The sequence below is a fragment of the Caretta caretta genome, chromosome 1 (assembly GCF_965140235.1).
Source record: "Caretta caretta isolate rCarCar2 chromosome 1, rCarCar1.hap1, whole genome shotgun sequence".
In the NCBI taxonomy this organism is placed as follows: domain Eukaryota; kingdom Metazoa; phylum Chordata; order Testudines; family Cheloniidae; genus Caretta; species Caretta caretta.
This window is the reverse complement of record NC_134206.1, coordinates 62,600,441-62,614,805: the sequence shown is the minus strand read 5'-3', so window position 1 is coordinate 62,614,805 and position 14,365 is coordinate 62,600,441.

Below are 14,365 nucleotides of genomic sequence, written 5' to 3'. Positions count from 1 at the left end.
TCAAAGGGCCATATCCTGCCATGAGCAAAACTCACTAGCAAGAAAAATGTATGAAGAGCCTCCTCCATTAAAGCACTGAGCCCCCATTTATTTAAGAGAATATGACTTGCCAGTCTCTGCACTTGCTTGTCTGCCTGGTCTTCGCTACAATTCCCAGGACACTCTTCTGGAACTTGGCAATCTTCTTAGCAATTGGTTCTGCTGACTTAGTACATTTCAGGAACGGATTCTGAGTGTCTCCTGGGAGATCCTGAACATTTGCAGGTCTTCCTAAGCTCAGTGGGATTTGAGAATGGTGACCACCTCACACAGTTGAAGTCCTTAGGGAGAAAAAAGTGCATATCTGAATTGGTTATTTGGTTTGTTTTTGCCTAACTTGGTGTCTTTATGTATATTTGAGGGCAACTGGAGGATTAACAAATCCTCAGTCTCTTAAGTGTTCATCTTTTGATTACCTTAACCAAATTGCTTACGAAAAAGTTTATGATCAAGTGCTTGGTAATAACTTAAACTTCTCATAATTGTATTCATAATACACTCTTTAGGATGATGACCACTTTTATCAGATTTTTTGGTGTGTGCAGTAGCTTTTTTCTCCTTGTGTCTTCAGTACATGCAGAAAGGTGGGTTTTTTTTCCTCTTTTTGTTGGCAAGCAGCAGAATAGACTGGCACCCGTTTTGCCCACTGCAGCCTCCAGAACTTCCAGTTTGAATAGAGATTAAATTAACATTGCTGTTTTTGGCTTCACAACAAAAGCATTGGCTTGTATAGTGCTGAGACGTCTTTGTTTGTGAATCGGCATAATCAATGATGTCAGTACAACCATGAGACTTGTGTTTTCTTGTTTAACTGTTGCAGTCAACCAACAAAATACATAAGCACATGACTTCTTAGGATCCCATAAAGAGTTTGGTTTGTAACATTTATTATATAGTACTGGAATTCATAAAACAAAAACCCAACAGAAATTTAGAATCCAAATAGGCTTTCTAAAGCAGATAATTACAGTTTAAAAGGAAGTAAAACTTCCACTTTGAAATGTGTGCTTGCAATTTCACAAACACCTCCCCTTGTGCCCTTGCCAAAAAATAAACAAAATCCTAGTTAAAAGTTCCACTTTAATTATTTTCATTTAAACTTAAACTGAGAAGTCATTTGGAGATTACTGGAATTCAATTTTTTTCTTAAATAATTTAATGGTCTTGGACCAATATCTTTAAACCAAGTTACTGTTCAAAACAAATGTTTACAGGATAGTTAAAAGCACACTCTATATTTAAATTGATTAATAAGCATTGCAGTATTACTACTTCCTTCAATTTGGGGCAATACATACCAATGTTTTAGAATGAGAAAATACTGTTTTGATATTAGTATTATCAAATATACTGAGCATTATGTATGGTACAGATAGTAGTTGGTGTATAACCTCCTATGACAGTAAATTATCGTTATTGTACTATTATATTTCCTGATTCCTATTTATACTAATTCATACAAGGAGGGGATTGTGTTTTTTTTTAAATATTACAAATATTACATGTAAAACTCTTTTTTAACCGGTGTCAAAGCATCTCTCACAGGATAGTTTTGTGGTGTTAAAATATTGTATAAAGCCTGGCTTTGGAAGTACGGACTTCCACCAGTTCATGGAATTTATTCATGAGCCTTCAGTGTTATGTATGTATCTGCAATTGTGCAAATAGCAACTTATTGTGAAAAATATGAGTCTACACAGTATTACAATGACTATAATCAGAAATATAAAGGGAAATCCAATGTTAAAAATAGATGGCTGGCATAAAAACAGCAGAACATGCTTTCCTGGGAAAACAATCTGTAGAGTATGTGTGGGGAGGGTGGTTTATTATTATTTATTATTTTAAGTCATACGCTGTAATGTTCAAGGCTACAGTTGAATATGAAATCCTGTTCTAAATAGCCTTGACTATTCAAAGAAAAGCACAGTAGCTAAGATTTGGTGGACTGGTGCAATAATACATTAGTGTATTAGAACCAGTGCTCCAGAGGATTCTGAGTCAAGCCTTGGAGTCAGTGGTCAGGTCAATACTTTGTTCTCAGTGTTGAGTCGTGAGGGGTTTTTCTTGGCTCAGGTTGTACCAAGAAGAGGAAAATCTGGCTTGTAAAGCTGCCCTTGACCTAAAATAAACAGAAATCTCTGTTGGAACCATGAGCACCTAGTTAGTGGAGTTCAGCAGCAGGCCAGCCAGTAATTGTTTAGTGCTTCCCTCACTGGCGTCAATGAGAATTACTGTAGTATAAATTGCTTTAGGGGACAAATTGATCAACTAAGGGAGGTTTAAAGATTTGAGTGTTTTAGGTTACTGACAGCAATTCAGGTTTCGGAATTAAGTGATTGAATACAATGGTCATAGTTAGATTTTCTTTAGCCACAATAGGGGGAGAAACAATGGGATTTCCCATTTTATCAGGCTTTAAAATGAAAGCTTTCAAGTGTTTGTACTGATCTCAATATATTATTTAACCCCCAATTGACATTGTTCTCCACAGCACATAAATACCATTTCAACAGGGGCCTTAAAAATATGTGAGAGCCCAGTTGCTAAATGCCGGTATAACATCTACACCTTGCTTACGTGCTCAGTTGGACTCTTCGTACATTTATTTTACACAATTAAGTTTTCCCCTGTACAGTAAGTCACTTTAGGTCTTGCACTCCACCCACTTCATTAAGAACACAATCCTGCAGATGTTACTGGGACTCCTGCCTTCACTTCAAGCTATATTCTCACATACAGTATTAATGTGCTTCATGTCCAAGATCTCTCAGTGCAGCTGCTATACTTATAATCTTATGAGACGCCTTCTGTTTCAGAAAATGCACCAAAATGGTTTTAGCTACCCCAACTTTTTTGGACAGAATAATAAAAATGATTGTTATTGCAACTACAGCAGAAATGGTTGTATGTAGGTCTGTTCATTAATGAAAACTCAAATATAACATGAAGTTTTTCACTAAAAGTATACTATTATGTATTAAAGCGTGGTTCTATTTATGAAAAATTACTATGTAAATGAGCATTTGTTATATATTTTTGTTAAGTTTTTCTATTTTATTCCTGTTAACTGTTCGTGCTGCAGATTTAACACTGAATAAGTTGAATTCTCTTCCTTCTCCTATACTGTTGCCTCACCCCATTCCCACCCGCCACTCCTGCCAGGGAGTGGGGTCAAGGTGTGGGGGCTTCCCACGCTCCACCTGCCAAAACCCCGCACCCTGACCCCACTCCTTTGCAGGAGCACTGGGCAGAGCAGGTCAGGGTGCAGGGGCGCCCAATTAGCTGGAGCCCCTGGGCACAGACCCTGTTGGCCAAGTGGCTAATCTGCCATTGATAGTAGGGAGGTTCAGAAGCCAGTAAGTTGAGTGGGGAGCCACCTAAACTAACTAGAGAGAAATGCAAAGAAAAGGGGTGGGATTTGGGCCCAAGTCCTCATTAGTATTTTTGTGCCTGATAGATGGGCCAAAAATAGGCCCCTCCCTACACTCAGGATCCTCAGCAGTGAACCCTCTCCAGATCAACCCTTTTGGGGGTGGATGAGAGGAGGAAAGAGAGAGATGCTTCAGAAAATAGCCAGTAGCACAGTGATTAGGGTTACTCCCCTGAGATGTGGGAGTTCAGGATTCAAATTCTAGCACTACCTGATTTGGAGCAGGAACTTGCACTTGGGTCTCCCACATTCCACATAGGATATTCTGGGGTGGGTATCTCAGTGTCTCATGTTGGAGTTGTTCCACTTTGTATAACTCTTCATTGGGCCAGAGAGAGACCAATTCTCCAACCCAGTGGTGAGGGCACTCCCCTGGGATGTAGGAGGGTCAGGTTCAAGTCTCACACTGAATACTTTGGAGCGAAGTGGCACCTAAGTACGTTTTTGGGCCTGCTCTTAAGTTTCTGTTACGGCTATAAAGAAAACCGTTAAAATGTGACACTAGAGAAATCAATGTGGCAGTGGCTGCTGGAGTTGGCAGAGTTTGAGACAATAGCTCAGAGATGTGAAACTCATTATTCAATTCAACGGTTGTTAATTCAGATGATATTTTAAATGTCAGCATTGTTAGCTTTTCTTAACTATTTCTTCAAAGTCTGTAAAAAAGGAGAATAAGTATCATAATATGAAGACATTTTGGTTAGGGTCACTGGGGCAACACTCTACTCTTCGGAAAATGCCATGAGAGACATATAGTGGAGGTTTGTCCCAGGTGGACCTGGCTGAAATTTTAGGAACCCAGAAGTTTGTCTTAGCTCTTGTCTACACTGGAGGTGCGGGGGGGGGGGCGCGATCTACTCTACATGGTGTCTTCAATACGGTGAGTCGACTGCTGCCACTCCCCGGTTGACTCTGCCTACACCTCTCACGGCGCTGGAGTGCAGGAATCAACGGGAGAGTGCTCGGGGGTTGATTTATCGCATCTAGTCTAGATGTGATAGATTGACCCCCACTGGATTGATTGCCTGCCGATCCGGTGGGTAGTGTAGACATACCCTTAACGCTGGAGAGTTTTAGTGACCCTACAGAATGTAAAATTGGTGTATGCTGCAAAAGTACCTTTATTGGTGGCTGCTTGGTGCCCAACACTTTTGAAAGTCAGGCCACTCGTTTAGGTGATAGATTTAGGAGCCTAACTTTAGGTGCCTCCCCCTTTTTATTTTTTAAAGTCATGGCTTATGTAGGTAGGTTCTTATTTCAAAGACTCATCCACAGTAAATTGCGCAAGACAGCCTCAGAAGAATGGAGGATTGAGCTGACCTTCTGAACTTAGGGATCTGAACTTGTGGTTCCAGGAAGTCTACACAGAGAAACCTGAAGGTTAGCTCACTAGCAAGTAGTGTAATGGCTTTGGAATACTGGATACAATAAGAGCTGTCTACTGCACAGCTGCTGTTATCAACAATCCCTAATGCATGACTATAGCCCTTTTAAATTCTACTTATAATTTTAAATATGAAACAGAATGACACAAAAGCCACTAATGATAGCAATCGGCAGAGGACCTAGTTGCACAGTAGAGAAGACAAAAATTATAGTTACAGAAGCTATGGTCAGTGTATGCCCAAAAAGAAGGGAGAAGAACAAGATCATTAATTTGCAAAAATACCTTAATTGTTCCCTTGACAAACACATGAAGAAAACTGCTATCAAACTTTCTAGTGATCTAGTATAAAGAATAAACAGCAACAGTATGAAGGGACAAAATGACAGAACAAAAGGAAAAAATAATAATTTCAATTAAAGAACTAGTCTGTACCAGGAGATGCTAATCTGACTCACATTTTCACCAAATTTATAATCCAGTTTATGTCAGCTTTAGTGGAGGTGGCTAATGATTCTACTCATACATGAACTAATTTTCCTTTAACAAACATAGGTAGATGGAAGAAGCTATAGTCCTATAGTGAATTACCCATCCCTTTGCCCCCGATTTTATAGAGTATTGCTTGTGTCATAAATATAAAGGGAAGGGTAAACACCTTTAAAATCCCTCCTGGCTAGAGGAAAAACCCTTCCTCTTGTAAAGGATTAAGAAGCTAGGATAACCTCGCTGGCACCTGACCAAAATGACCAATGAGGAGACGAGATACTTTCAAAGCTGGAGGGAGGCAGGGGGAGAAACAAAGGTTCTCTCTGTCTGTGTGATGCTTTTGCCAGGAACAGAACACGAATGGAGTCTTAGAACTTACTTAGTAAGTAATCTAGCTAGATATGCGTTAGATTCTGTTTTGTTTAAATGGCTGAGAAAATAAGCTGTGCTGAATGGAATGTAGATTCCTGTTTTTGTGTCTTTTTGTAACTTAAGGTTTTGCCTAGAGGGATTCTCTATGTTTTGAATCTGATTACCCCGTAAGGTATTTACCATCCTGATTTTACAGAGGTGATTCTTTTACTTTTTCTTCAATGAAAATTCTTGTTTTAAGAACCTGATTGCTTTTTCATTTTTCTTAAGACCCAAGAGTTTGGGTCTGTGTTCACCTATGCAAATTGGTGAGGATTTTTATCAAGCCTTCCCCTGGAAAGGGGGTGTAGGGTTTTGGGAGGATTTTAGGGTGAAAGACATTTCCAAGCAGGCTCTTTCCCTGTTATATATCTGTTAGACGCTTGGTGGTGGCAGCAATAAAGTCCAAGGGAAAAAGGGAAATAGTTTGTACCTTGGGGAAGTTTTAACCTAAGCTGGTAAAAATAAGCTTAGGGGGTTTTCATGCAGGTCCCCACATCTGTACCCTAGAGTTCAGAGTGGGAAGGAACCTTGATATGGTGGCAGAGCGGTGGGATTAACTTGAAATCATTTTGAGATCAATTTGAGATTTTTTGAACCAGAAGCACAGATTTTAAAAGGAATTTTTTTTTCCTTTGGGCTGCTGGAAAGCAGGTTTTTGGCTGATAGCAGTTAGACGTTTTTTTGTCTCTGCTTGGGGGCCAGAGCAGAGACAAAAGGGAATTGTCTTTTCTGAGCTGGAGTTTTCTCTACCTAAAGGCAGGGTAGTTAACCTCCTGCAGGGAAATTCATGCCTTCACAGACCTGAAGAAGTTTTTTTTTTTCCCCCTGAGAGGAACTAGAGGGGTTTTCTGTCTATTTGCCTGGGGACAAAGGTGTGAGGGTTTGTTTTTTTTTTAAGGATTTTTCTGTAGGCTGATAATCACTATCAGAGAATATAGGTATCATATTACAGCACAGCAAAATTTTACAAGCCAAGTTTTTTGTTTGTTTTATTTCTAACTCTTGGGTGTAAAGTTAGTTAAAAACAGAGAGGCAAAGATGACAGAAACCAAGACAGAACACATATTGGAGTTAATCAGACTGGAGGCAGTGAAAGAGGCAGAAAAAGCCCTAGAAGCTGCCCACAGGAGAGCTATGGAGGCAGGGGACAAAGAACTGGAGGAGAAGGAAAAAGAGGAAGCATGCACTGGAGATGGAGAAGGCAAAGGCTCAGCAGAATATACCAACAAACCCTAGTAATCCTCCATGTACCACTTCCCATCCCAGAAAGTTCCCCACCTACAAGGCAGGCGATGATACCGAGGCCTTCTTAGAAAACTTTGAAAGGGCCTGCCTTGGGTACAGCATCTCTACAGACCAATACATGGTAAAGCTGAGGCCGCAGCTCAGTGGACCCTTAGCTGAGGTGGCGGCTGTAATGCCTAAAGAACACTTGAACAAGTATGAACTGTTTAAAACCAAGGCAAGAGTCAGAATGGTGCTAACACCCGAGCATTCCCGTCGGCAGTTCAGAGCCCTAAGGTGGAAACCAGACGTGTCATTTACCCGACATGCCTACCACATTGCGAAACATTGGGATGCCTGGATATCGGGAGCAAGTGTTAAATCTCCAGAAGATTTGCCCTTCCTAATGCAAATGGAGCAGTTCTTAGAGGGTGTTCCTGAGGAAATAGAAGGATACATCCTAGATGGGAAGCCCAAAACTGTAATCGAGGTGGGGGAGATTGGAGCCAAATGGGTGGAGGTGGCAGAAAAGAAAAAAACTGGTCGCAGTTGCAGCACATACCAGAAGGGACAACCTCAGACCACACCCTACTATGGGGGGCAGCCCAAAGCCCCAACTACCCCCCAAGGAACCCTCCAGACATCTTATCGTCCTGCCACTCCATTCTCCAGCAACCCACCTCGCCCCAGTGACCCGTCAGCTGGACGATGTTTTAAATGTAACGAGCCAGGGCATGTAAAGGCCAACTGCCCCAAGAACCCCAACAGATTACAGTTCATTGCACCGGAATCACACCAGAGGTCCACAGGCCCAGATACCTCCCAGATACCCTCGGAGCGGAGGGAAACTGTGAGTGTGGGCAGGAAGAAGGTCACCACGTGGAGGGACACCAGAGCACAAGTTCAGCTATCCATGCTTCCTTAGTGGACCCCAATTTAATTGACCCAGAGATCCAAGTGACAATTTAACCCTTCAATTCCAACTCTTTCAATTTGCCTACAGCCAAGTTGCCTGTCCAGTACAAGGGCTGGTCAGGAACGTGGACTTTTGCAGTCTATGATAATTATCCCATCCCCGTGCTGTTGGGGGAAGACTTGACCAATCATGTGAAGCTAGCAAAGAGGGCGGGAATGGTCACCCGCAGCCAGGCTAAACAAGCTGTCACACCCAGCTCTGTTCCAGAAACTTCTACCAGGACCTGGTCAGAGGTGATGGACCCAGACTCCAGGCCAATGTTTGCAACAGCAGTAGTGGATCCAGTCCCAGAGACCCGGACAGAGACAGTCCCTGAACCGGAACCGGCGAAACAACTAGCACCAGACCCATTGCCAGCACTGAATCCAGTACTTGCAACCCCAACACCAGAGGGCCCCACCAAACCTGAAATGGCAGCAGCCAATAACCCTACACAAGAGGCTCAGCTGGAGCCTGAACCCCAACATAGTGCACCTGTGGAGAGCGGTTCACAGTCAACGGAAACAGCTCCATCCCCTACATTGCTTCCAGAGGGACCAAGCATAGGTCCACAATCCAAGGAGGAACTGATGTCTCCAGCATCAAGGGAACAGTTCCAGACCAAACAGGAAGCAGATGAAAGCCTCCAGAGAGTTTGGACGGCGGCACGGAGCAACCCACCACCTCTCAGCTCTTCTAATCGATCCAGATTTGTTGTAGAAAGAGGACTTTTATACAAGGAAATGCTTTCTAGTGGAAACAAGGAAGATTGGCATCCTCAGAGACAGTTGATAGTTCCAACTAAGTACTGGGTCAAGCTCTTGAGCTTAGCCCATGATCATCCTAGTGGCCATGCTGGGGTGAACAGGATCAAAGCCCGTTTGGGGAGGTCATTCCATTGGGAGGGAATGGGCAAGGATGTTTCTACCTATGTCCAGTCTTGTGAGGTATGCCAAAAAGTGGGAAAACCCCAAGACCAGGTCAAAGCCCCTCTCCAGCCACTCCCCATCATTGAAGTTCCATTTCAGCGAGTAGCTGTGGATATTCTGGGTCCTTTTCCGAAAAAGAGACCCAAAGGAAAGCAGTACATACTGACTTTCATGGATTTTGCCACCCGATGGCCGGAAGCAGTAGCTCTAAGCAATACCAGGGCTAAAAATGTGTGCCAGGCACTAGCAGACATATTTGCCAGGGTAGGTTGGCCCTCCGACATCCTCACAGATGCAGAAACTATGGAAAGCCTTTGGGAAGCTCATGGGGTAAATCACTTGGTTGCCACTCCTTACCACCATCAAACAAATGGCATGGTGGAGAAGTTTAATGGAACTTTGGGGGCCATGATATGTAAATTCGTAAATGAGCACTCCAGTGATTGGGACCTAGTGTTGCAGCAGTTGCTCTTTGCCTACAGAGCTGTACCACATCCCAGTTTAGGGTTTTCACCATTTGAACTTGTATATGGCCGTGAGTTTAAGGGGCCATTACAGTTGGTGAAACAGCAATGGGAGGGGTTTACACCTTCTCCAGGAACTAATATTCTGGACTTTGTAACCAACCTTCAAAACGCCCTCCAAACCTCTTTGGCCCTTGCTAAAGAAAACCTACAGGATGCTCAAAAAGAGCAAAAAGCCTGGTATGATAAACATGCCAGAGAGTGTTCCTTCAAAGTAGGGGACCAGGTCATGGTCTTAAAGGCGCTCCAGGCCCATAAAATGGAAGTGTCGTGGGAAGAGCCATTCACGGTCCGGGAGCGCCTGGGAGCTGTTAATTATCTCATAGCATTCTCCACCTCCAGCCGAAAGCCTAAGGTGTACCATATTAATTCTCTAAAGCCCTTTTATTCCAGAGAATTAAAGGTTTGTCAGTTTACAGCCCAGGGAGGAGATGATACTGAGTGGCCTGAAGGTGTCTACTACAAAGTGCTGGTGGCGTGGAAAGTGCTGGTGGCGTGGAAGAGGTGAACCTCTCCATGACCCTTGGGCGTATGCAGCGACAGCAGATCAAGGAGCTGTGCACTAGCTACGCGCCGACGTCCTCAGCCACCCCGGGACTGACTGAACCGGCATACCACTCCATTGACACAGGTAATGCTCACCCAATTAGAGCCCAATCTTACTGGGTGTCTCCTCAAGCTAAAACTGCTGTAGTGTGGGAGACCCAGGATATGTTACAGATGGGTGTAATCTGCCCCCTGGCACTGCATGGGCATCTCCAGTGGTTCTAGTTCCCAAAACAGATAGGGAGATACGTTTTTGTGTGGACTACCGTAAGATAAATGCTGTAACTCGCCCAGACAACTATCCAATGCCACACACAGATGACCTATTAGAGAAACTGGGATGGGCCCAGTTCGTCTCTACCTTGGACTTAACCAAGAGGTACTGGCAGGTACTGCTAGATGAATCCACCAAGGAAAGGTCAGCCTTCACCACCCATGTTGGGCTGTATGAATTTAATGTACTCCCTTTCGGGCTGAGGAATGCACCCGCCACCTTCCAAAGACTTGTAGATGGTCTCCTAGCGGGATTAGGAGAATATGCAGTCGCCTACCTTGACGATGTGGCCATATTTTCGGATTCCTGGGCAGAACACCTGGAACATCTACAAAAAGTCTTCGAGCGCATAAGGGAGGCAGGACTAACTGTTAAGACTTAGAAGTGTCAAATAAGCCTAAACAGAGTGACTTACCTTGAACATCAGGTGAATCAAGGAACTATCAACCCCCTACAAGCCAAAGTGGATGCTATCCAAAAGTGGCCTGTCCCAAAGTCAAAGAAACAGGTTCAATCCTTTTTAGGTTTGGCTGGTTATTACAGGCGATTTGTACTGCAATACAGCCAAATCACTGCCCCACTGACAGACCTAACCAAAAAGAAATATCCAAATGCCGTTCAGTGGACTGAAGAGTGTCAGAAGGCCTTTAACCAGCTTAAAGCAACACTCATGTCTGACCCTGTACTAAGGGCCCCAGACTTTGACAAACCATTCCTAGTAACCACAGATGCGTCCACGCATGGTGTGGGAGCAGTTTTAATACAGAAAGGACTGGATCAAGAATTCCACCCTGTAGTGTTTCTCAGCAAGAAGCTGTCTGAGAGGGAAAGCAACTGGTCAGTCAGTTAAAAAGAATGTTACGCCATTGTCTACGCTCTGGAAAAGCTACGGCCATATGTTTGGGGATGGCGTTTCCACCGGCAAACTGACCATGCTGCGATACAATGGCTTCATACTGCCACGGGAAATAACAAAAAACTTATTTGGTGGAGTTTAGCTCTCCAAGATTTTGATTTTGACATACAACACATCTCAGGAGCTTCTAATAAAGTGGCAGATGCACTCTCCCGTGAAAGTTTCCCAGAATCAACTGGTTAAAATCGTCCTTGAGATGTGGAAAATATTGTTAGTCTTTATATACTTGGTAGTATATTTAGAGGTGCATGTGTCTTATTTACTCTGTTTTCTCCTAGAGCTCCAGGAAGAAATCTCAGCCAGCGTTTCACCCTATCTGTGATTTGGGGGGGGGGGGGTGCCATAAATGCAAAGGGAAAGGTAAACACCTTTAAAATCCCTCCTGGCTAGAGGAAAAACCCTTTCACCTGTAAAGGGTTAAGAAGCTAGGATAACCTTGCTGGCACCTGACCAAAATGACCAATGAGGAGACAAGATACTTTCAAAGCTGGACGGGGGGGAGAAACAAAGGTTCTCTCTGTCTGTGTGTTGCTTTTGCCAGGAACAGAACACGAATGGAGTCTTAGCACTTAGTGAGTAATCTAGCTAGATGTGTGTTAGATTCTGTTTTGTTTAAATGGCTGAGAAAATAAGCTGTGCTTAATGGCATGTAGATTCCTGTTTTTGTGTCTTTTTGTAACTTAAAGTTTTGCCTAGAGGGATTCTCTATGTTTTGAATCTGATTACCCTGTAAGGTATTTACCATCCTGATTTTACAGAGGTGATTCTTTTACTTTTTCTTCAGTTAAAATTCTTGTTTTAAGAACCTGATTGCTTTTTCATTGTTCTTAAGATCCAAGGATTTGGGTCTGTATTCACCTATGCAAATTGGTGAGGATTTTTATCAAGCCTTCCCCAGGAAAGGGGGTGTAGGGTTTGGGAAGGATTTTGGGAGGAAAGACATTTCCAAGCGGGTTCTTTCCCTGTTATATATCTGTTAGACACTTGGTGATGGCAGCAATAAAGTCCAAGGGAAAAAGGAAAATAGTTTCCACCTTGGGGAAGTTTTAACCTAAGCTGGTAAAAATAAGCTTAGGAGGTTTTCATGCAGGTCCCCACACCTGTACCCTAGAGTTCAGAGTGGGGAAGGAACCTTGACAGCTTGCATTCTTGAAGAGGCACTAATAGGCCTAAATACTTATCCACTTCCAGTTCCCTAATAGCTCTGCACAAGAGAAGTCCATTTCTTTTCACTTCTTTATGAAATAGTCTGCTTTCCTTTTTAGTTCTTAAGGGCCATTGAATTACTAGCACCTAGTGACTGGCAGTCAGAATTACCTGATACTAATTGCTGAAGCTCTACTGTCTATGCCAAGACATAAAGAGAATTCTCAGCAGTGTTACTGACAGTAATGGCTTGAATATTGTGTTTTTTTTCCATAGGACTTAGGAAATATATGTTTGTTTTTCTCCTAGCTCTTTTTTTCCCTGTAGAATAATTCACCCTTCTCTGATACAGTGTGACAAGGCGAGAATATTGTTCCAGTTGGTATGTCTATTCTGTTTTTCTCTTTTCATGAGTTTACCACCTGTTCCTTGTCATGCGCCGATACAAAGTTTGGTGAACCTCTGCTTTCAATTAAGTAGGAAAGCAACAGCCAAACACTTCTGACAATTCTAATAACCCACTAAGAATTACATAAGGCAAGATCCTCAACATTTATCTGAAAATTAAAGCTGTGGCATCATTCATATTTTCTATCATTTAAATATAAATAGTGAAAAACTGTAATCATCATTCTCATCTGAATGAGAAGCATGTATATGGAAGCTCTTAAATAAGAAATATATGGCCAAAATTAACTTTGCCATAACTCCCTTGAATTCAGTGAAGTTATAGCAGGGATAAATTTGACACATAATATTTGAAGACTTAAGGGGGAAATGAGTTAGAGCTGTGTACCAGAAATTCCAAATGGCTCTAAAGACAAGAGCTGGGTGAATAAAACAAAAATATTCTGCTACTGGTTTCCCAGTTTTTTAAATGAATGTATTTCATTTACACTTGTTTTCCCCTTTTTATTCATTTTCCATTAACAGCTGAGAGCAAATTTTACTGGTCTGAATGTTCTTGGAAAGTGAATTTTGCAGTCACATTCTTGAGTAGTAGTGGAAACTGTTTTTTTTTTGTTGTTTTTTTTTTTATTCACACGTGAGCATTTGTATCAGATGTGTTTAGGAGTTTGTTAGACAATCCAGGAAGTTTTTGGAAAGTGTAGGGGACAATTTCCTGGTGCAAGTGCTGGAGGAACCAACTAGGGGCAGAGCTCTTCTTGACCTGCTGCTCACAAACCAGAAAGAATTAGTAGGGGAAGCAAAAGTGGGAGGCAGTGACCATGAGATGGTCGAGTTCAGGATCCTGACACAGGGAAGAAAGGAGAGCAGCAGAATACGGACCCTGGACTTCAGAAATGCAGACTTTGACTCCCTCAGGGACCTGATGGGCAGGATCCCCTGGGAGAATAACATGAGGGGGAAAGGAGTCCAGGAGAGCTGGCTGTATTTTAAAGAATCCTTATTGAGGTTACGGGGACAAACCATCCCAGTGTGTAGAAAGAATAGTAAATATGGCAGGCTACCAGCTTGGCTTAACAGTGAAATCCTTGCTGATCTTAAATACAAAAAAGAAGCTTGCAAGAAGAGGAAGATTGGACAACTGACCAGGGAAGAGTATAAAAATATTGTTCAGGCATGCAGGAGTGAAATCAGGAAGGCCAAATCACACCTGGAGTGGCAGCTAGCAAGAGATGTTAAGAGTAACAAGAAGGGTTTCTTCAGGTATGTTAGTAAAAAGAAGAAAGTCAAGGAAAGTGTGGGCCCCTTACTGAATGAGGGAGGCAACCTAGTGACAGAGGATGTGGAAAAAGCTAATGTACTCAATGCTTTTTTTTGCCTCTGTCTTCACGAACAAGGTCAGCTCCCAGACTACTGCACTGGGCAGCACAGCATGGGGAGGAGGTGACCAGCCCTCTGTGGAGAAAGAAGTGGTTCGGGACTATTTAGAAAAGCTGGATGAGCACAAGTCCATGGGGCTGGATGCAGTGCATCCAAGGGTGCTAAAGGAGTTGGCGGATATGATTGCAGAGCCATTGGCCATTATCTTTGAAAACTCATGGCGATCGGGGGAGGTACTGGAAGACTGGAAAAAGGCTAATGTAGTGCCCATCTTTAAGAGGGAAGAAGGAAGATCCAGGGAACT